The sequence below is a fragment of the Camellia sinensis genome, chromosome 8, assembly GCF_055761805.1.
Source record: "Camellia sinensis isolate YWXY chromosome 8, ASM5576180v1, whole genome shotgun sequence".
NCBI lineage: Eukaryota > Viridiplantae > Streptophyta > Magnoliopsida > Ericales > Theaceae > Camellia > Camellia sinensis.
This window is the reverse complement of record NC_138968.1, coordinates 164,527,391-164,552,483: the sequence shown is the minus strand read 5'-3', so window position 1 is coordinate 164,552,483 and position 25,093 is coordinate 164,527,391. Positions and strand designations below refer to the sequence as shown.

Below are 25,093 nucleotides of genomic sequence, written 5' to 3'. Positions count from 1 at the left end.
TGCATATTTTTGAGGGCAACGCTTTGGAGAGATGTGGTCGAATGTAGCGAAATCCTTCAATTCGTAGATACGGAAGGAACGCCATTTGCCTATCACAAAGTTGATTGATAGTATAAGAATTAAGTTGATGAGGAAAATTGCTAAAATGAGGGAGCTTGTTAATAAATAGAATGGTGTGATATGCCCCAAAATAGAGTCCAAGTTGCATGATGCTTTTAATACTTCGAGGCCATGGATTGCTAGTTCATCTGGGAATGATGTCTATGAGGTGCATTCACATCCATTTGTTTCAATTGACATTAGTAGATGAATATGTTCTTGTGGCGAGTGGCAGTTAAAATGGTTTCCATGTGCACATAGAGTTAGTGCTATACAAAAGAGTGGACATGATTTGAGTTTATTTGTTGATCAATACTTCTATGTTCAAAGTTATCGAGAGTCTTATTCTTTTCCAATATATCTTGTTCCTTCAATTTGGAAACCAGATTGTAACGATGGTGACAGTGATGTTGTTCTTCTCCTTTGTCTAGGAAGCAACCATGAAGGCCAAATAAGAAGAGGATTCGTTCTAATGGTGAGAAAGTAAGGCAAATTACTTGTGGTAGATGTGGGAAGGTTGGCAATCACAATAAGAAATCGTGTAAGGAGGCTTTGTGATTTTATGTAGGTGGTTTGTCATTGTAAAAATTTCATATTCATAAATTTCTTGAAGTAGCAGTTTGTACTGTTGAGAGCTAAATAATAATCTTCTATGTTTTCAATAAAGTGACATTGAATTGAAAGTGAAAATATTCTCAGTTTCGAATTTTAGTTTGGAAATTGTTTGTGACAATATTGTTTGGTTGGCTTTGTGTTTGTTTTTAATGTGAATTATTTGTTTGGTTGGCTTTTGTAAATAAACTTGACTGTTGAATGTTTGTTTTGAAGATTATGTGAATACTGTATAAAAAGTGAACATATTCTTAGTTTAAGTTTTTAGTTCAAAATAGTTGATTTTTTTATAATAGTGTGAGGCTCTTGTTATGAATTGGAACTAGTTATAAATGTGATCAATTGAATGAATGTGAATTAATATTCTAAATAGATGTGATCAATGCTTTATGCTTTGAATAAAGTAACAGTGGACTGAAAGCGAAAATATTATTTGTTTCGAATTCTAGTTTTTCAAATTGTGATAATATTGTGAGGCATCAAATAAATTGTATTGATAATATTGTTGTTTTAAAAATTGAATGAACACTGTATAAAATTGAAAATATTCTTAGTTTTAAGTTTTAAACTTCAGAATAAGTGAATGTGATAATATTGTGAGGCAACAAAACACTGCATACAAACTGAAAATATAAACAAAAACATCAACAAAGCACTGATTGTGATACAGTAAAGTCTTGTGTCCACTATTTTCACATGTAACACTATTTTCACTTTTCCCATATAGTAGTGTGAGGAAGAGGATAATGGAAACTGGAAATATGGACAAAAACATCAAGAGAAGCCCTGGTGCATATATCTTTGAGAGTATGACAAAATATTCCATTACACGTCAACAAAATTGTAATATGTTTGTGAGGCAATATGCTTGCAACTATCAACAAAAACCTTAGTCATTGTATTAGAGTGTGACAAAAAAGACTTCACTAAGTTACACATCAAAAAGATTCATTGAATGTTGTAATCTTTGTACTTGCCTCTGATTGATCTTTGTGGATCACTGAGGAACTCATGTACCATGTCTGCTCTCAGTGTTGTGCATGTGCCTGGTGGTAATGTGTTTCGAATTGGTTGATACCTTATGTATTGTCTTATGATGTAGCAAACAATAATTCCACACTCAACCCTACAGAAATTATTTTCACGTAGTTAAGGAAAAAACAAATTTTTTTTGAAAAAGATATTAAAATTTGTTAGTTACAATAAACATAACATACGTCATTGCTTCTTGTTGAGGGCTGTCTTTGACTAATTCAATCTTCACATTAGGATTTCATACTTTTTCTACTTGACAAGGTGTATCCTTCATGTATTCATTGATGATTATTTGCTGTAAAAAACATCAATATAAAGTATGTAATGATTTACATTTGATTATTGTAATGGTAATCTGAAATTGTTCTTACCGGTTGATATGCAACATTGTAGTGTTTGCCCTTTCCTTTTCTTGGTCTCAAAGAGTTGAAATGTTTCCAAGTCCCCAAGTGTTTGTCGATAACAAGTAATGTCCAATGATTGGAATTGTGGATGGGGATATGGATGTATCTACATGTGAGGGATTCTTGCAAAGTATTTTTGAAAATCTTTTTCCTTTTTTCTGAATTTCTCTTCTCCAACATTGGCTGTTTTTTACAAAAAATACGAGAATATTTACAGTAATGGTACGAAACTCAATATTCAAATCTCTATTAAAAGCAACAAAACAGGATTAAGTACAGTTTGTCATTCAAATTGTTTCGAAAGAAAAGACTGACCGAGGTTATCAACCTTGGTCCCACTATTAATCTAACTGATAGGTACTTAGTTTCAATCTGTGTTTAACTCTGCTGATATGGCAAGTCTAGATTAATCTGACTTAGTTCAACTTTATTAAATGCAAATATAATTCAACTCTGCCATATAATAAGTCTAAGTTACCTGTCATGTTTCAATCAGAATCATCGCCAACTTAGTTCAGCTCTATTATATGTAAGTATAATTCAACTCTGCCATATAATAAGTCTAAGTTATTCATCATGTTTCAATCAGAAACATTGTCAACTTAGTTCAACTCTATTATATGCAAGTATAATTCAACTCTACCATATAATAAGTCTAAGTTATTCGTTATGTTTTAATTAGAAACATCGCCAACTTAGTTCAACTCTATTATATGCAAGTATAATTCAACTCTGCCATATAACATGTCTAAGTTATTCGTCATGTTTTAACCAGAAACATCGTCAAGGGACTGGTCAACCGTGTTACACAAGTTTGAAATAAAAAATCAAGCTAAAATTTTATTAATTACTTCGGCTAATAACAAAAAACTTTAAAAAACAAAAAATCTAATGATAGAAAAACTTCAAGTTGCAAGTATTCCAAGGTCTCGGCAACTCTTTGCCTTCACTGTCTTCAAGCCGATACGCACCATTGCCCAAGACCAAGATGATTTTATAAGGTCCCTCCCAATTTGGGCCAAGCTTTCCCTCTCTGAGATCCTTCTTGTTGCCGACGACCTTTCTTAGGACAAGGTCCCCAACTTGGAACTCTCGTGGGTTAACCTTCTTATTATAAGCCCTAGTAAGCTGCTGCTGGTATGCCCCTAGCTAAATTACTGCTTTCTCCCTTCTTTCTTCTAACAGATCCAGATCTCGTACTAGGAATGCCTCATTGGTCCCATTCTCAACTCCTTGGGTTCTGATCCCTGGGATGCCGATCTCTAGTGGAATGACTGCTTCTGTGCCATAAGCCATGGCGAATGGGGACTCCCCAGTTGATCTTCTCGGCGTAGTTCCATATGTCCAAAGTACATTGGGCAACTCTTCCACTCATTTTCCCTTTGCTGCTTCTAGCCTCTTCTTGATTCCATCCAAGATAACCTTATTGGAGGCTTCTACTTGACCATTACTCTGAGGAAAACTTGGAGTAGAGTAATAGTTATTGATTTTGTATTTTGCACAGAAGCTCTTGATTAGCTTACTGTCAAACTGTGTACCATTGTCAGCTATTATTGCTCTTGGGATCCCAAACCTGGTGATGATGTTCTTCTATATGAAGTTCTTTACATCAACGTCCCGAATTTTTGCAACGGGTTCAACTTCTACCCACTTTGTGAAGTAATCTGTTGCCACTAGCAGGAACTTCCTTTGTCCAGTTGCTTGAGGCAGTTGTCCAACAAGATCCAAGCCCCATTAGGCAAATGGCTAAGGGCTGGACACTGGGTTCAAGTCTATTGCTAGTTGATATATCAAAGGTGCAAACATCTGGCATTTCTCACACTTCTTGACATAAGCTTCAGTATCTTTCTGTATGTAGGGCCACTAGTATCCCTGAGTAATGGTCCTATGAGCAAGTGACCTGCCCCCAGTGTGGCTTCCACATACTCCTTTGTGTATTTCATACAGAAAGTCTTCAACTTATGAAGAATGCACACACCTCAGAAAGGGTCCAGTAAAAGATCTTCTGTAGAGATGTCCCTCTGCTGTTAGACTGAACCTTACGGACTTCAGCCTGATCTTGTGTGTCTCTTTGTGATCATCTAGCAGTTTCCGATCTCTAAGGAATACTATTATCGCATCCATCCAACTTGGACCCATCTCCACGCACATTGCTTCATGCTCTATGTTCAGTGGCTCTATACTTGGACCTGACAAGCAGTCAACCATTATTGTCCTTGCCTCCCTAGGTTTCATTGCACTAGCTAGGTTGGCCAGAGCATCAGCATGGCTGTTGTTATCTCGGCTAACTTGCCGTAGTCAATAATTCTAGAATAAGGCTACCAGTCTGCCCACCTCCTTTACATATGCCGACATCCTTTCATCTCGGGCTGCGTATTTGCCTGTTGCCTGGTTGATGATAAGCTGCGAGTCACAGAAGACTATTACCTCGTCAGCTTCCATTGCTACTGCCAACTTTAATCCCGTGATTAGTGCTTTATACACTGCTTCATTGTTTGAGGCCTTAAACCCCAAACAAATGGATTATTCCAGTATCTACCCATCTGGCGATATTAGCACTACTCCTGCCCTCCCTCCTTGTCGGTTTGAACTCCCATCAATAAACAGCCAGAAGGAGTCGCCGATGTAAATACTGCAGGGCCTGAGTTTCTCTTCCTTTCTTTGTTCTATTATCCCGACCTGGGTTTCTCCTTGTTCACTTGGACATCGTATACCTCGACTCAACGGAGCCCGATGTATGATGGCGCCTGGTGTGAACTCAGCCATGAAGTCGGCCAAAACTTGGCATTTGATTATTGGTCTAGGTCTGAATTCCAGGTCATATTGGCCCAACACCACTGCCCATCTGGCTATTCTCCTTGTCAGGTCTCCCTACTGCAACAGGGACTTCAAAGGATGCTCAGTTAACACTACAATTTTGTGGACTTGAAAGTAATGATTCAGCTTCTTGGAAACCATTACTAAAGCTAGTGGCAGCTTTTCCAAGAGTAAATATCTGGTCTCTGCATCTACTAGGGTTTTACTCATGTAGTAAACTGTCATTTGCTCTCCATTGTCTTCTCTGATTACTACTGCACTCACTGCATGCTCTGAAACTGCCAAGTATAAGAACAACTCCTCTCCAGGTACTGGATTTGAGAGAACTGGAGCTGTGGTCAAATACTTCTTCAAGTCGGCCAAGGCGACTTCGCACTCTTCTATCCATAAGAAGTCTGTGGCTTTCTTTACTAAGCTGAAGAAAAGTTTACATTTGTCAGAGCTTCTGCTTATGAATTTATTCAGGGCTGCACCCCTTCCAGTCAACATCTGCACTTGTTTTGCCGATGTTGGGCTCTTCAATTCTAAGATGGCTTTGATCTGATCCGGGCTTGCCTTAATGCCCCTTTTGGTAACCAAGTATCCTAAGAACTTACCTGACCCAACTCCAAATGCGCATTTCGATGTATTGAGTCGGAGCCGATATGTTCTAAGGATATCAAAAACTGCCTTTAAGTCTTCTAGATGATCCTCAGGTTCCTTAGTTTTCACGACCATGTCATCTATGTATACCTCCACTGTTCTGCTTATCAGATGTCTAAACATCTTGGTCACCAATCTCTGATAAGTTGCTCCTACATTTTTCAACCTGAAAGGCATCACTCTATAGCAATACAACCCTTTTGGGGTGATAAGTGCAGTTTTCTCCTCATCTAGGGGGTACATGGCTATCTAATGATACCCCCTGTAAGCGTCTACAAAGCTCATCCTTCCATATCTAGAAGTGGCATCCACCAACTCGTCAATTTTAGGGAGTGGGAAACTGTCTTTGGTATAAGCCTTGTTCAAACTGGTGAAGTCCACACAGACCCTCCACTTCCCATTCCTTTTCTTCCCAACAACCGTGTTTGATAGCCATGTTAGGTAATGGCTCTAGCCTCCAGAAGTTTATCCAATTCCTCTTCTACTGCCTCAACATGCATCAATGTAGGCCTTCTTGCTCGCTAGATGACAGGTTTGGCTGTCCTATCCACATTCAGTCTGTGGCAAGTGATTTCGGGGTCAATGCCAGGCATCTCGTATTACCCAAACCATTAGGAGATCCTAACACATCTGTAGACGCGCCCTTGGGCTTCGTGCTACAGTTCGGACTCAAATTGTCACGGTTCATAATCTGATCTCACAATGTGCAATGTGAGATTGATAAATCATCAAAGAGTCCAAATCCGGCAAATCGTTTTAGAAAAATAATTTTTGTAAAGAAGTGCCAAACATGGACTGCTTTGCCAGATACAGAGTCGCCACCTAAATATTTTATTTTTGGGGAAATTTAGGAAACCCTGCCTCGTTGCCTAAGGCCACGTATCCGTCATCACCAAAGTTGCCTCGGCTTGGGAACTTGGGTACGATTGGGGAAGGTCAGCTATGAGCACCCTCGCTCGCCCGATCAAAGATCGGCCACTACTAAACATGATAGCTCATTTTTTAAAACACATGCGTTCTTATTCCGGTTAATTAGCTAGAATTACTATGTGATACGCACAGCAAAACAAGTATAGACTAGATCGCCTAATTTGGAACAAAGCATCGCATATCCGTTTGTTTGGAAATGGTTTGAAATTTGCTACTCGTAAGTAGGCTAAAATGCGGATTTCAATGAATTGTTCCAATTCAAGCAATCTAACCTTCACCCGCAGGCATTCAGGCAGTTATATCAACTAAGCAGTTAGCCTCATGGCAAGCATGCTTTCATGGCAATATTAACACACATGCAGTATGTTAAAGCGTAAACACTCGCAGTGTACTTCGAGCCAAAACAAAGAACTCGTTAGTAATCAATGCATGATCCTAATTCATGTTAAGATGGCTAATGCAACACATACAAAATGCAACTAGAAATAGGCTCGGCTATTCTAAGATGGCATATGAGATGCAATAATTGATACATGTATTCAAATTGGTATCGAATTACAATGCAGTTAGTATGATGCGCCGAGCTCGATGCATGCAAAATAGATGAATGTATGCAAGCATGCGAAGCATAAGTATGCTAGACAGATGAATGGATGCAAACATGCAAAGCATAAGTATGCTAATTTGAAACATGACCTAAAACTAACCAACGAAAGCAGGTAAGTAAAAGAGAGAAAGAAATGCAGGTTGGAAGACATGCACACACGCACGCACACTCATTACAAAATTTGCCCTCTCGATGGAGGGTCCGAATAAATAATACATGCCAACTAATTAACTAACTAACAAGCTAATTAATTATTACATGACCGAATGAATAACTAGCTACAACTAATTATTACAAAACTTAATTAATTAACAAATTAATTAACTACCAATGAAAAGCAATAAACAAAGTTGCTCCGGCTCTGTTCACAGAAGTAGAAAAGGTATGCATGCTCGCGCTCAATTTCTCGCCTCGAAACGCTCTCCGGTTGCTCTTTTGAGGCTCTGTCTATAGGGTGCCCTTCATAACTAGCTGCTGGGTCTTACCAAAAACATGTTGGGGAGTGCATCAGTGGCCTGCAGGCCATGGGAGCTACTACCGACCACCTGCCAACCAAAGGTGGGCACTGCTGGCCAAGGATGAGGAGGTGCCGGCCATCTACAAGGCACTGCCGGCCACTGATGTGCTGGGACACCAAGCTGCAGCAGAGCACAAAATAGAGAAAATAGAGGGTCTCCCAAGGGTATGTACGCACTATGCCACCCCATATCACTTCGAAACATCAACGGAGAGGCATAGTCGGATCCACGACCATCAATTACGCATCCCGATGCATGATGGCCAAAGATCCAACTTGTGCAAATCAATGAGAAATGAATGCACAAATAAACACATAAATGCCTAGAACTCTATCACGGATAATCAAGAGCGTCGGCGACTGAGAATTAAGACACGTTTCATCACTTGAAGTATGAAACGCCCCTCATTCCTCGTGCTCAGATTAACACTTAATCCAAACAACAATACAACTTAAGCATGGTAAACATGCAATATGACTTAAGCATGCAAACATGCAATGCAACAACTCAAGCATGCAACAAGTATATGAGCATGATACAATGCAACTGACATGCAATAGGCATGCAATCCTAATCATGCAAGCATGCATAGCATGCCAAATGAAGCAAGCATACAACAATATGCAAGACAAGCATGCAACAACATGCAAGGGATGGACTTAAACCGAAATGGATAGCTCTCGAATAGGCCCAAATCAGTGGCCAAAAGTGATGAATTGATGGTATGAAAAACATGAGATGGCAAGGCAAACATGCATGCCAATTGGCTCAAGGATTAAGACATAATGATACAACTCTTAAGGACACTTAAAGAATAATAAGCATGGATATGTGACAGCACCCTAAGCTCTGAAATCTCATGTAAATTGATGCCAAATCAACTCAACAATGCAAGTATGGCATATTAGGATGCTCAAAGCTAAAAATAAGTAAAGGAACATAAGCCATGGCCATACAAAGCAAGCCCCAAAGGGCCAAGGGAACCTAAAACAGTCCCAAGGAAGGTCCAATCAAGACCAGAAACAAGCTCGAAGCTAGCCAACACGAGCTAGACCACAAGTCCGAAAACAAGGAGCATGCAAAGCTATAAAAGAGACAATGCACTACACCTATTGAAACCAAACATGGCACGACTTGGACAGCATAAAACAGAGTTACATCATGGTATAACAAGACCAAAAATGCACTAAAATGATGAGCCAAGGGCTTAGGCTTAATGACATGCACAAAAGTTCATTCTTGAGGCATAATGAGCCAAGGCTCCAAGGCATTAAAAGCATGGAAAATACAAGTGTATGGCCACATTTCATGGACTGAAATAACACTTAGAATGATGGCAAAGCATGGAAACATCACATGTATGGCATGGCAGAGGCCTCAAAACCCAAGACTAGCCTAAGCATTTACACTATAGCTATACAAAACAAGAGTGATATGGCCATGGCAGCCCAAAATAGTCCTAGGAAAGCCTAAAACAAGGACAAAATCATGCTGGAGCAAAACCAAAACATGCTAGGATGATGAGTCAAAACATCATGCATATGAAGCTAGTAAGCAAGATTTGTTCTACAAGTATATGGAGCATGCAAAGAATAACAAAACCCACTTTAGACAGAGTCATGGCATGGCAAAACATCACGAAAAACATGTTGAAATGGGCTCAACATAAGCTAGAATGACATGCTAAAGCAAGAAGCATACAAGACTAGTTTATGGGATTTACACTACAAGTGTATCATAACCCAAAACGGATCTAAGGCATGGTAAAAAATCACCAAAAACCTACTGAAATAGAGCCAACACATGCAAGAAAAACATGCTACTTTGTAAGGTTATGAATGGGATTACACTACACATGTAAGATGCATGCAAAATATGACCAAACCAGCCATGGACAGACTTAAGGCAGGTCCTAAAAGTCACAAAAAATGGCCTGAACCAAGCCTCAAAAATACATAGAGGCATGCTCCTTTGGAAGGCCAAAAATGCAAGCAAACAAGAACACAAAGAGAGGGGGCCACCTCCTCTGATTTGAGACCTCAAAAACTCATGCCTACCACTGAAAATCTACTAGATTTCAATGGTTAGAAGGCCAAACCAAGGCTAGCTCGGAGGCCTTAAGGCATGGCTCAAAACAAGGCCAAAAAGGGGGTTGAAGACCCCCAACAGCCAAAAGACCTTAAACAAACTTCAAAAGCACTTAAATACAAGACTTTTTTTTCAGTTGAAAGCAAGGCCTAAAACAACATGCAAGTATGGCCAAAATGAGGTACAAGAAAGTGCCAAAAAGGGAAAGAAACTTACCCTTGAAGAACCACTTCGAGATTAGAAACTTCAGGGGCCAAAAACTCATTTTCAAAGCTCAAGAAGTCCTCTCAAGAACCTCAACTCAAAGGTGGTGGTGTATCTCTAAGTGTTGTAGTGTAAAAGTGTAAGGAAAATGGGCTTCAAAGCACAAATGGACAACAATATATATATATAGAGAGATTTCTTCTCCAAAAGAGCTGAACCTCTGCTAAGGAGAGAGGCTCTCTCCTTATGTGGGAGAAAAGCAATGCAAAGCTTCTTCAAGAAGCTTAGCAAGAGCTTCATCCCTCCGTACACGTGTATGGAGGGCAAATAAGCTGGCTGAAAATATCTGGAGTAAAACCAGTTGAGACAGGGGTTCTGCCGACCATCAGTGATGGCTGGCAGTGGCTCATTGATGGCCAGCAGAAACAAATCCATGGCCGGCAGTGCCAGACCATGGCCGGCAGTGCACCAGGAGAAAGATGCTGCAAGGACCAAGTCATGGTCCAAGAATGGGGCAAAAAGGATACAGGGTCTGGAAAGCTCAAACCTGTGACGTTCCGTCTCGAAAGTCGAATGCCCAACGAGCAATCGAACTTGTGTCCGGATGTACCTGCAAGCATAACTAAGTCTTGAGGACGGTCAAAAATGGAGTGTCTACATCATCCTGTAAACAATAGCCCTCAAACCCATCAATCAGTCCTTCAAAAAACCCATTGTCAGCACCAACACCAGAGTTTGGCCCTTTTCAGGCTCACCCTTCTCCATACAATCCTCATCTTCCTCATCGACCATTACGGCCGGCATGTGGCCCTCGAAGAGGGCCATATGGTTAAACAACTTGCCCTTACGAGAGAAGGTGGTACCGTAAGAGCTTCTCAATGTTGTCAGAAAGTTTCGGGTTTTGTTGTAATGGTGGGAGAGAGAGGCGGTGGTGATGAGCACAGAGACCTTGAGTTACAAAAATAATACTATAGATCTCTTTCATTATCAAAATTTGGAAAGAGACGTTAAATATTCCAAAAAACTATTGAATTTACCAATTGGTAAAAGATAAATTCCCTAAATTGAAAGGTTGTTGGGCTTCTCTTCTCTAGGTCCTACTAGATTGTCCAATCCAGCTAGTGGGATCATCATGGGCCTTATTTCATCTTTTTAGTTCGTATACATAGATCATTAATTAAAAATAGAGTAATTTATAAATACATCTATTGAAATTTATTTAAAATACGGATTACTCGTTGTAATTTTAGAAGTTACATGCCACACCTTTAAGTTTCCAATCGCATAACAAAAGAATTTTTTTTTTTATTAATCATCGATTTAATTAACGGTTTTTAATGATATCTTAAATATATTTCAATCAACAATTCAAGTAATTTTATTATTGTATAAAATAGTAGTTAGAAATTTTATTTTTCTGTTAATTCTATTAAATAAAAAATTATGACAATAGAGTATTTATAATTTTCATAACCACAAGAAATAATCTTTATTATTGTATAATAATTGTCATCATACAATTTTATCTTCTTTTTTTTTAAATATGGATTATTTTTAAAATCACATTTATTGCCTATGGTGCTATTGTTTGTACACCAAACTATTATATTTAAACCCAAGTAATAATTACTATTCGAAGTATAACAGTTAAGATTAGGTGTCAATCCTCAGGAACTAATTGAGTTGTGTTGATACAAAAAATAATAATTAAAGTAATTAAAAAAAACAAAATTTGAAAATATTAAAATGAAAACTAATTAAGATAATAAACATAAAATAAAATAAGAAACATCTCAGCGTTTTGAATCTATCACTAACTTTATAATTAGGGGTTATTGTATTAGTTTTCAAAAAATCATTAATTTCGTTAAAGTGATGTAAATTGATCAGAAATACATCGTCAAGAGAATTTGTATATTAAAACCAGAAAATCACGAATTATCTTCACTTAGCACAGATCGTCACCACTAAACTAAAGTAAACTATGATTGATGCACGACCCGTCTTACTAGGTATGACTCGTCTAACCATTACTAAAAAAGAGGATTTTCGAGTCGGCAACGTGCCATCGCAAATAACATATATGCAAACGCAAAAAGTGATTAAATGTTTTAAAAATTTTAATACATGATTTCTTCATTGAGGCTCCCAAGATTCAAACACACTTCAACCAAGTAACATGAACCCAAGTTACAACACTTAGCCCACTGCATCACAATATCTCTTTTTTTTATTTTAAATGAGATATATATTATTTATAGTTTATACACTCAATATTAATATAAATGTATATGTATAAACAAATATATTTATTAAATATAATCAAGTAAATATATATATCTTGAATATAAAAATATTTTTGTTGCCACGGCATCAATTGTTGGCACGGATTTGTCGACGCAAAAGGTCTATCTTTTACGTCAATAAATTCAACCAACTCAAGTAATTCTATAAAATATTAAATTTTTGTGTCGGCCAACAGTGCCGACACTAGAGTTTGGTATTTGCGTCGATAACTCCATGCTGTCACAAAAAGACTAACTTTTGTGACGATAAAATCTGCCGACTCCAAAAAACTGACTCAAAAGGCCCTCTAATTAGTAGTGAACAATTTTAATACACGGATCATCATCATTAAACTAAACTAAACTAAACTAAACTATGGTTAATGCACGACCAGTCTAACTAGGTATGGCTCGTCTGACAATTTTAATATAGCATGATTTGAATAAAACATTTATTGCTCAAAAAGATTTAAAAGTTATACAATTTATTCAAATCAAATCAAAACTAAAAATACTAAATACAACTCACCTGTATTACTTGATCAGAATTTCATTTGCACCTTAAGATAAGAATATTAGTTTATAACACCTATATAATTACCACACTTTAATATGTATAAATTACACTCTCCCACTTTTTCTTTTGTTCTTTTCCTGTCTTTCTCTTCCTTTGGGCCGAAGCCCTCTGCTTCCTCATTTTTTATTTTATATATATATTTTTATTTTTTTATAACCTTCAAAAATAAAACAAAATATAATATAACGTAATAATATAATATTTTATATATATATATATATATATATAATTTGAGTGACTGGGGAGTGTGAGGGGGTGATCGCCTCTTTTTCTCTTTCTTTCTTTTCATATATATATATATATAATTTTTTTTTATCTTTTTCTTTCCTTTCTTTCTTTATTTTCTTGACTTTCATTGCTCCTCTCTTTCTTTATTTATTTTATAATAAATATAATTTAATATATAAAATATCTAAAATATATTATTTACACTAATTTATATATACATATTAAAATATGTACAAATACAAAAAATTATAAAATTATATAAATTAATGGACTAAAAAAAATATATTTTAGTAGACCAAATATGTAACATTTAGGCTCTGATCAGTCCATTTTTTATGTTATTTCACAACAAATTGAATGAACTCAAGTAATTATAATTATTGAATCAATTTTTTGTTTTTGTTTTGGATGAATGATTTATACCCAAAAAAAAAAAAGGAAAAAAAAACTTAAAAAATAAAAATATCAGATTATTAAAGAGGAGCCAGTGGTGGGCTCCAAATCGAAGTAATAGGGACAAACAAAATCCAAATTACAATGAAAGTGTGTAGCCCAAGAGCACCTTCTAATAAGGTGGAAAGAATCTTGACTAATTGATTTAGGGTTATTTTGAAAATAGTAAATTTTAATCAAGAAGTTAAATGATCATAATAAAAAATTAAATGTTTTTATTTATTTATTTTTTGCATGTTTTTTTTGTGAAAAATTAAAAAATTATTAAAACAAAACTAATTTCCAAAACAACCCACCTATGCCTTGGTTGGGTATGGTGCATGGACCTGTCTATGACATCTGCTTGCATTGAAGAGTGGGATCAATCTGCTACAGTGCAATCCCACCTATGCGTTCAACAAAATGGATGAAGTGCATGAAGTAATTAAAAATCAAAAATTGCAGAAACCTGGAATTTAACCAAATTGATCAAAGGAATGGCAGAGTACAGGAAGGAAAAAAAAATAAAATTGATTTGCTTTTTAGCATTTCTGGAGAGGGCTTATTACACAAACAAACAAACAATAGTGTGAGGTGAAATGATTAGAAAACCAAAACCCATCATTATTATTAGATCACTACCAAGTCTTCAAAACTTTACTCTAAACCCATGAATTTTTTATCCTGGACCTAACTGCAGATGTACAAAATAAATTCAAAAAACACCAAGCCAAAGAGAGTGAACAATCTCAATCCTGGATGAGAACATTCAACCTCCGGAGCCAAACGGAGTGAATAACCGTGTGAAAAATGTCAAACCTCTTAGGAGGTCCATTAATCACAAAATGCCTCTGCACTTGTTTCACTCTCCTATGCAATCTCAAATACTGATTCTGAGAAATCCCCATAAGTATTTTCTTAATATGTGGTATATCCTTAACTGCCGCGCTAACTGAAAACGCTTTCCAATCTAAAACATCGCTGAATGGCAATACAGAACTATCCGAAATTAAGACAGGAACACACTCCGCGTAGATTGCCTCCACGAGACGTGGACTGGCAACCTCATACCCGCTAGGACATAGGCAAAATCGACTATTTTTCAACATTGATTCGTTGGAGACTCCGTCTGGAAGGTTGTCGTAGACTTGGATGTCATGGTCTTTTTCTATCCAGTGATTTAGAAGGAGGTGTCAATTGTGGCCATGGAGGCGGCCTGCAGAGAAGGCTAGGATTGGATGGTGGGAAGGAGAGGAGCCGCCTAGGAGACCCGTGATTTCGCCCGTTTGGAGATGGATTTATGAAATACATGAAGGAATATGTGGAAGCCACGTTGGGGGCAGATCACTTGCTCATAGGGCCATTACCCAAGGGTATTGGTGGCCCTACATGCAGAAAGATGCAGAAGACTATGTCAAGAAGTGTAAAAAGTGCCAAAGGTTTGCACTATTGATATGCCAATCAGCAGCAAACCTGAACCCAGTATCCAGTCCTTGGCCGTTTGCCCAATGGGGCATGGATCTCGTTGGGCAACTGCCCCAAGCAACTGGTCAAATGAAGTACTTGCTGGTAGTAATAGATTACTTCACTGAGTGGATAGAAACTGAACCCCTAGCCAAGATCCAAGACGTGGATGTAAAGAGCTTCATATGGAAGAACATCATCACTAGGTTTAGGATCCCAAGAGCAATAGTAGCAGATAATGGAACACAATTTGACAGTAAGCTAATCATGAGCTTCTGTGCAAAGTTCAAAATCAAGAATTACTTTTCAACCTCAAGCTTTCCCCAAAGCAATGGATAAGCAGAAGCATCCAACAAAGTTATCTTGAATAGGATAAGGAAGAGGCTGCAAGCAGCGAAGGGAAAGTGGGTGGATGAACTGCCAAGTGTACTCTAGGCATATCGGACTTCGCCGAGAAGATCAACTGGGGAATCCCCATTTGCCATGGCTTATGGCACAGAAGCAGTCATTCCTCTAGAAGTCGGCATCCCAGGGATCAAAACTCAAGGAGTAGAGAATGGGACTAATGATGTATTATTAGCCCGAGATCTGGATCTGCTAGAAGAAAGAAGGGAGAGAGCTGCAATTCAATTGGTAGCTTACCAGGAGCAGCTTGCTAAGGCCTATAATAAGAAGGTCAACCCAAGGGAGTTTCAAATCGGTGACCTCGTCTTGAGAAAGGTCGTCGACAACAAGAAGGATCCTAGAGAGGGCAAGCTTGGCCCAAATTGGGAGGGACCCTATAGAATCATCTCGGTGTTGGACAATGGGGTATATCGGCTTGAAGATAACGAGGGCAAAGAGTTGCCAAGGCCTTGGAATACTTGCAACCTGAAATTTTTTTATCATTAGATTTTCTTGTTTTTTATTATTTGCCGAAGTAATAAATAAAGTTTTAGTTTGATTTTTCTACACTTATGATTGATAAAGATACTTGACGAGGTTTCTGGAATACACGTAAAATGAGAACCCAAGTGAAACTTAAGTTCACAGTAGGGGGCAAAGAGTTGGAAAATGGTTCCTGGAAAAATAAGAATATACAAGATAAAATTAGTTTAACACTTGTTAAAATTTGAGAAAAATTTACAAGTTGAAGTTAGACCGAGATCATATTTAACACTTGTTGAAATTTGTGAAAAATTTACAAGTTGAAGTTAAACTAAGGTTATGTCTAACACTTGTTGAAATTTGAGAAAAATTTACAAGTTGAAGTTAGACCGAGATCATGTTTAACACTTGTTGAAATTTGAGAAAAATTTACAAGTTGAAGTTAAACTAAGGTTATGTCTAACACTTGTTGGAATTTGAGAAAAATTTGCAAGTTGAGATTAGACCGAGATCAGGTTTAACACTTGTTGAAATTTGTGAAAAATTTACAAGTTGAAGTTAAATTAAGGTTATGCCTAAACACTTGTTGAAATTTGTGAAAAATTTACAAGTTAAGGCCAAGGTTGTATTAAATAAAGTACTTATGTACTTGCTGATGTAAACCGTTGGTGGGTATAGCTGAGGTATTTCAACCCGAGAAAATAACACAGTTAAAGTGTGCATTAAAGATGTGCAAAATATTCCAAGTATGGAATTATACAAGAGCAGTAAAAAGAAGACAAAGATACAAGCATTCAGGAAAGGAAGTTGTATTAACATTCAAAAGATAACATGTCAGCCAAAGCTTTCAATTGTTCCAAAAAAGAAGATAAACAAAAGTACAAAACACAAAAGGAAAAGAACATCAAAATTAGGACTCTTCAGCAACAGCAAATGGTTGGGTTTGAAGTTCAGAAGATTGTTGGGAGGACACCTCGGCAGCCTTCTCAACCGCAAGCTCGGCATCTATTTCCTGAAGGGTTTGATCGAGGCTCTTGTCGGCGAGAGGCATGTCCAATGATGCCTTCTTAGGAGTAGCATCCTTCGGAACCTCCTCACCCTCCTCATCTTGAGTCAAATCAAGGACTTGCTCATTTGGAGTAGGGGACTTGGCCCCAACAGCCTCCTTTGACTTCCTTACCAAAGCCTCCTCCTCAGACTCAGAATCATCGTCGAATTGGCTTGGAGTTAAGGGGAATGGCAGGGAAAGGACGTCAGTGTTCCTGAGGGGGGAGTCCTCGGGGATTTCAAGCCTTTTCAAGAGAGTCATCCAACCAAGGGTGAAACCCTTGTTGCATGCCTGCTTTACCTATTTCTCATAATCTGCCGTGACATCGGCCACCCCCTTATTGTATCCCTTCTCGTCGGCGGCCTTGAGCTCGGCCTCTTTTGTAGCCAAAGCATCTTGAAGTTCTTTCTGGGCCTGGGTCATCTTGTCCTCGACCTCTCTCTTTTCGGCCCCGAGAACCTTCTTGATGGCCTCAGCAGCATCTGCCTTTTCTTCGGCATCATCCTTGACTTTGATAGCAGCCTCGGCCTGATCTTCTAAAGTCTTCATTTTTGCCTCGACCCTTTTATTGGTCTTCTGCAGACTAGTGACCTCCCTAGTCTTGTCGACCAACGCCTTCCTATTCTTAAAAGATTGCATTGAGAAGGAGTGGGCGTGCTGGATTGCCTGAAGAAAAATGAACAGAGTAGAAGATATTAGAAGATTTTCTAAGTATAAAAAAGGAAGAAAGAAAGATACCAAGTGTGAAAACATACTTGAACAGAATGCTGGAGCATTAGAGCAAAGTTTTCATACTCGCTCATCTCGATGTTTTGATCAAGATCGCCAGGAAGAAGCAAAGTGATACTAAGAGCGGCGCCGACATTAACGTCGTCGGCACTATCGTCAACTTTGACCGGCCTGTTCTCCAAAGTAATGGGTGGGGCCCAGGGGCAGTCGGACTTCATGGAGCCCGAAGCTGTTGCAGAAGAAGATCTCGGCCTCTTTGATCTTGTGGATTCAGATGGTTGGGCCTTTGCTGGCCTCTTCTCGGTAGCAGATGAGGTCTTCTCATTCTCAGCCAATTTCAAAATTGGCAAAGTGTCCTCAGTATCAACCTGAGTCACCGTTGCCTTTGGCTGAGCCTTCTTTATTCTTTTTGGCTTTGACTTTTGTGGAGGCTAGGACTGCGCTGGTTGGGCGTCTACGTCGGATGAAATATTGGCCAAGAGATCTTTAGCAACTGCTTTCTGGCGGCCCATCTCGGCAGCAAAAACAGTTCGTCGCTAACGTTGGCGTTGAGATGGTGGGATCAGATATGGAGCCAAGGTTGACGGCTGCTCTGCTGGATTAGAAGTTGATCCTTGATCTGGCCGAGATGTGAAGGCAACTTGAAGAGTTGTGGCAGAAGGAGGAGATTGGCTTTTCTTCCTCTTTGGGACGTCGGGGAGTACTGATTTATAGGTTGGGATGAAATTGAGTACCAAAGGGGCTCTCCGCTTGTGGACTGGCAAATCCAGTAGTTTCTTCAAGTCTTTGCTAGGGAAGAAAGACTGGCGGAAGCCATTTGGTGGCTAAGGAAGAGCTGCAAGAAAAACAGACATTAGAAACAAATGAAGTATTGAAGACTTTAAAAACAAGTAAGTATAAACACTGGGTTCTTACCATTACCCTCTACAAAAACCGTTTGAGGAAGAGGGTAGAGGTGGAGGTCCTCATCTGGAGCGAACTCCCAGTTCCCTGAGATAATGAAGTAATCATCCCTAACTCCCTTGTTGGAGTCTGGGAGATCGGCAATGATTTTGTACTCTGTAGACCTCGATTTGAGGTAGTAAATATAGCCTGTGTCTTTTTTGAGGCCACACATGGTGTAGTAGTATTGGACGTCGGCTAAAGTAACCCTAGCATTTTCTTATTTGGCTAAGGCAGCTATACCATTTATGACTCGGCAGGAATTGATGGCAAGTTGCATTGGGTTCAACTTATAGTAATGGATTATCTCTCGGAAAAGGATATTGAGTGGGAGCCGAAGTCCACACTTGATAAAAGCTACAACAGGGAAGGGCATAGAATCAGTTGCGGGCATGATAGAGTCATCCTCCCCAGCCAACCTTAGATAAACGTCGGCCGGGATATCAAACTCTCGCCTAAAGTGCTCTAATTTGGTCGGGGTGTCTACCCTATGCTTCCACATACCCATGATATCGGCTTAACTAGAGGAGTTGATTTCAAAAAGGAGTGTTTTGGAGGGTTTTAGGGACCTCGGCTAAAGCCTAGGAATACACAGAATCTGTAGGGAATCGTTTCAGTTTTTCCTAAAAATTTGTGGGTTCTACAAACAAATCCTAAACCTAGATCTATGGAAACAAAGATTGAGGATACGAATCTGGAAAAGACACAGAAAACAAAAAAAACAAGAATGTGTTTTAGAATCAAGAACAGTGGTGAACTATCACGAAAATTGTGACAAGATGTGCACAAGGGTGCGAGGCCAAGGACAGTGGCAAAAGTGAGCAAACTTGTGAACAGTGTGTGCATATTCAAGACACAAATTGGGTAGAAAAAAAATCGTAAGGTAAACTTACTCGAATACATGATTCATAAATTGAATACTTGAGCAAAACAGCAATGGCAATAGATAATGAAGCGAAACTTCTTGAAGAGAAACGAGAAATTGAAATAAAAGGGAACAGTGGCTTACCAGAAAAAGTAAGGCCGGTGTGGGGATCACTGAAGTCAAACGACGGTCGCAAAAACGACGGAGTGGTGAAAATCACGCCGAAAGAGGTGAACGGAGCAAATTGCAGAGCTAGGAAAGCTTGAACAATGGTAGATCTTGGAGAAACAGCTAGAGAGAGAAAGAGCTTCAGAAGCAACTGTGAACAATGAAAAGACGGGGAAAGGAAGGAAGTTTTGTTAAAACATAAAAACGGTGGCAAAAAGGCCATTAATGTGCCTAAAACAGCGTATGCGTCAGATGGCGCACGCGAGAAAAATTCGACTTACAGGTGCGTAACAGGTACAATCTAGTAAGGGGTAGACGCGTGGCTAAAACGGTTGAGTTATTATGCATGACAGCTCATACGCGTGAAGGAGCTCTTGGAATTCTTGTTCTTTAGAAGGCATGTCGGCTTGAATGATGATCTCGGTTGAGAAATTTGAACAACTCTGGTTAGTGGTTCTGAGGCATTAATGGAAGCAGACTATAGGTCTTGGTCAAACTGATCCAATGAGTTCTTACTTCGGCAATGAATAAAGAAGAGAGCCAAGCCGACATTCTAAAAGGAAATACTGATATAGGTTCCATCACCTCAGGATGCCAAGGTAATAGAACCTAGGGGGCAATTGTGGGGATATATTTTCTGAGTACTAACACATGACCAAGGTGGCGCCGACGTGTCAGCCAAGGTACCACATGTCCTGGTCGTAACGCCGAGGTGATCTCGACTAGGCCGAGGTTATCTCCGAAGATATCGGAATCCGGGATAAGCGAATAAGAGACAAGAGTCCTAGAATGAGGAAAGACTTCAGCCTGAATAAGGATAAAGCTCTTAGGGAGTTTATCTTTATCTATTGGAGAGTCCAAACTAAGCACTGAGCAGAAGTCCATTGAAGCTAGGTTTCTATTTGGACTAGGATTGTGTTGACTATGAAAGAAAGGCACCCCCATGGGTCTAACGTATGCAATTTATATTCAGAACAGTGAGTTAAGCACTATTGATTATCTTTGAGAGATATTTGATTACTGACTTAATCATCGAAGTGCCCCTGGGTGGACGAACCACCGCCGGAATCTCTTCTTTCTGTTGCAAGTCGTTCGAGCTTATCCTATTTTGCCAGTGTTCTCTAGCTGAATACTGAGTTAGCAGTGTGGTCAAAAATTCACTCACACAGTCATCATACTATAATTACCACCACCTCCACCATCCCCTTCCGCCTACAACCGCCACAACCACTAATAAACATGGAAAATTATTTTTTATTAAAAAAAATGGACAAATTACACTGATAATTTTTTATATTTTTTTCATTATGATTTTGGTTTCTATATTTTTAATTAATTTGAATTTGATCCTTAATTTTGGATATTGTGTTATTTGGTCCGATTAATAACTTTGGTTACCATTTTTGATGAAAAAAAGTCATTGATGTACACTTATTCTGTTAATAAAATTTATAATTTTACTCTTAAAAGTATGATACATGCGAATCATGTGTACATTTTTTATGAAAAATGCTAACGAGTGCCATGAATTAAGCCAAATTAAAACAAAATTATAAATTTAATATCAAAATCAAGGTAAATAAAATTACAGAAATCAAGGCCAAAAGCATAGGAGCTATTAGTATATATTTGCTCAAAATATTTTCTAGGGAAACAAACAAAAAGAGAGTAAAAGAAAAATTAACGACTTACCCAGTCATGGCAAGAGAGCATGAAGTGATCTGTGCCGAGGCTGCGATTCCAGAAGGGATGTCTCTGAGCTACAATGTCTATGTAGTCTACGACTGCTTGGCCTATGGCATGGTACTCAAGCGCACCAGGCACATAGAGGTACTGAACCATCATCACCACACTAAACGGAAGGAAGAACAGAAGAGCCTGGTCAAGGTCCTTGGTCCTGTAAAAATTCCCCTTCTCCATTTCCATGATGAACCGTCCCTCGGTTGAATATATACTCCGACACGGACCATTGTGGAACATTGGTGGCTCCCCTTCTTCATACATATATATCTTGAACAATTTCTCCATCTCCAGATAGCTCCTACACGATTTTCGTAACGCGGATAACAACGTGTACAAAAATTAGTTGGTGCAAGTTATAAAATAAAATAAAAAAATAAAAAACTTATACAAGAAGATTGTGGAATTAAGTTTTGGATTGAATTTTGTACCGGTGAAATGCATTGGCATTACGGTAGATGGGGCCTTGAAGAACGTAGTATGGATCGGTGTGGTTCGATTTCATGTTGTTGTTTTGGGATGCGGCCTCTCTAACAGAGGATCGGGCTTTGGCTAGAGCTGCTTCTTGCGTCCGTAGCGTTGTATATTTCTTGATTTGTCCAGGAAAGCTTTTGGCACTGGCAGGGCTTGTTGTAGATGATTGTTCTTCTTTCCATTATCAGAAAGAAAGAATGATGTAAACATTAGCAGTAGTAGGCAATTGGCATGCAACATTGTGATGAAATACGTATTGTGATTCATGTGATGCGGATGTGAATTTTTTAAATTATCAAAAGAAAAAAAAAATTATAGTAGAATTTGGCCTTAGTGATTGTCAATTGGGCCAAAAAATAGTTATGAACGGATACATATCGAGAATCAGGTGATATGCATGTGATTTTCATCATCACTGATATATTAGGACATATTGGAAAATAGATAATGCAGTGGTAAATTCATTTGAATCCATAAAAAAAGTAGCTATGTAAAAAATATTGAGTAAATTTTCAAATCATTAACTACTAATATTGTAACAACCCCGATCCCTGATTAACGTTAATCCGCAGTTAATTATGCTTAATTGGTAATTAGGGTGAAATTCTAGATTAAATTGCATGTGGGTGTTGCATGAATTATGTTTATATGTGTTCAACGTAGGAAAAATCTGTTTATGTTTTTCTTTCGATTTACGAATTGAAGGCCTTATCGGCATCCGGTTCAGAAGTTGACTTGATTTATGTATTAAGTAGGATTTATGAGATTTTATGGTAATTTTAATTAAACGTTGATTTGGAACGATTAAATTAGAGTAACTAATGTTAATTAGTTTAGCTTAAGTTATTTACAAGTGTGCCATTGAGTGGGCTTTTACAAGATTGTTGCACACCTTATACATGTTTGACTCTATCATGTTCCATCCTCAACACCAAACATGAGAGAGAGTGAGAGAGGGGAGACTTGGTTCAAGACTTGAGGATTTGAGCTCAAACTAAGGGAGGAGCTAGGAAATGTTGTTAATTGAATAAGATTTGTAGAGCCTCAACATCCATTTTTGTAGATTGAAGCCTCTAGGTAAGAGACTAAACTCTTAATTGAGTAATTAAATTAGATACTTCTAGATCATTAGTGAATTAAGTGAATTCATATAGAAATTGCACTAGAATTGGAAAGAATTGGGCCATACCATGCATGCATGTGCATTTCTTCACAAATTGAGCATGATTTCAAAGAATTTTTTCATGCATGTGTTAATCTCACTCACATTTTGGTCACTCACTATGTTTTCTACTAATTTGTCTAAATTGATCATGTTTTGTAGAGGGTAAGTTCAAAGGATTGCATGCATGCCTTGTTTTTGGATCATACACAAATCTTGAGTTGAATTTTGCACAATTGGCATGTCTTTGGGCATTGATTTCTTAAATTGACCCTTTAAACATGTTATATTATGAGTCCCTAAGTGTTTTCTCAAGTTTTGGCCCAGAAAAGTTAAGTTTGATGCATTGAGTTTGAGTTTAGAACTTGGAAACCAAATCTGGAAATTCCAGATTTTGGATGCACGCTCGAGCGAGCACTCTGAATGCGTGCACTTTTGCTCGAGCGTCATGATGCTCGCTTGAGTGTGAAATGCATATATCTAGAAGTTCATGTGTTTTGCAGTCCGCTCGAGCGGGGGAATTCACGCTCAAGCGAAGGTCTGAGTCTCACGTTCGAGCGGAGGTCGAGCGTCCGTCGAGCGTGAAATTCATGCATCCAGTACTTTTGTCAAGTTTTGCAGTCTGCTCGAGAGGGGAAAGCCACGCTCGAGCGAACCCTCACTTCCTGCATGTCCGCTCGAGCGGGAAAATCCACGCTCGAGCGTAGACCTTATTTTTAGCAAATCAGAGAAATGTTTCCTAGTGCAATTTTTGCATCCTCTTTCCATCCTAGGTATTCCTAGGCCATGTTTAAGACTCTATGATGGGGACAAAGAGTAAAGGCACGCCAAGAATAAATAGAGAAAGTTATGTATAATTTGATAGTATGTTACAAGTGTGCATTTGTATGTATGTTCGTATAGGTCGCGTGCCTCGAACCACTTGATTAATCTGCTCTGTTTATCTGCACCCGAAGGCAACTGTGAGTAATAACTCTATAAAGCTATGTTTAGTTACAAGTATTTTCTGACTGATATGATACGATCTGTTTTCTGAAATGCTATTTTATGAATTATGAATGAATATCCAATTTTCTAAAATGTATTTGTGGCATCCTTAACTCACGTGGCCCTCGTCCGGGGGTAACAATACCGTGTTTGATAGGCACGTGGTCCTCGCCCAGGGGTAACAATACTGTGGCTTATATTTACGTGGCCCTTGCCCGGGGGTAACAATACCGAGACCTATATTCACGTGGCCCTTGCCTGGGGGTAACAATACCATGGCTACTTGCGCGCAAGATATGGACCTTTACGGTCGTCGGTACCGACTATACATGTGGGTCTCTAGACTAAGTTGATATAATAGCTAATGGATGTACCACGTATGATCTTATGCAAAACCTGTATACGAATATAAACATATATCTGAAATTTGAATATGTATAAGAACATGTTTCTGATAAACGCTCTGATTCTGAACTCTGTGGTAGACATCATTCATTAAAACCCTTTACTCTGTTATTATTCACTAAGCTTCCGCTCACTATTTATTTATATGTATGTAGGTGAGCAAGCACGTGACCAGGCCAGAGATGTCGCCTGGCGAGTTTTGGTGTCAGCCAGCCATCATGCCTCCTGTGGAGGTTCCCTTTTGTGATCTGTTTGAGTTTTGTGTCCTTGGGACTTTTGTACTTCCAGAATGTTTATGTCTGGTCTGAACACGTTTGAAGTCTTGTGTAAATGGCATGGGTGATGTAAGGCTACTGTACTTTTTAACGCCATATCTGTATGTATGCATATATGTATATGAAAAGTTTTAATTTCATGTCCCATATATATCTGCACAGCTCTATGGACTATGTAACTATGTATATTTGCTTCCGCAACCCCTGTTATACATACTATTCCGTTCAGAGGCCTTCGGTAATCTAAGGATTACTGGCCGGTTATGATGCTAAACCTATAGGGGCGGGTTTGAGTCGTGACAAATATATATATATATATATATATATATTTTAACTTCATAACAATTAATCAACAGTATCAGTTACGAATAGTTTGAACATATATGTATCAGAAACAACTATTACGTATGCAATTTTCATTTCCCTCAATATATTGAAAAATCAAAAAACCCAATGCATATGGTTTGTTGATATTTTAAACCATGATGA

The 25,093-nt window shown here is 38.5% G+C and overlaps 1 pseudogene; it reads right to left on the bottom strand.

Annotated features, from left to right (window-relative positions):
- LOC145798246 (putative glycosyltransferase At3g07620) overlaps positions 1 to 25,093 on the bottom strand; it is a 46,850-nt pseudogene that overhangs the window by 3,691 nt on the left and 18,066 nt on the right.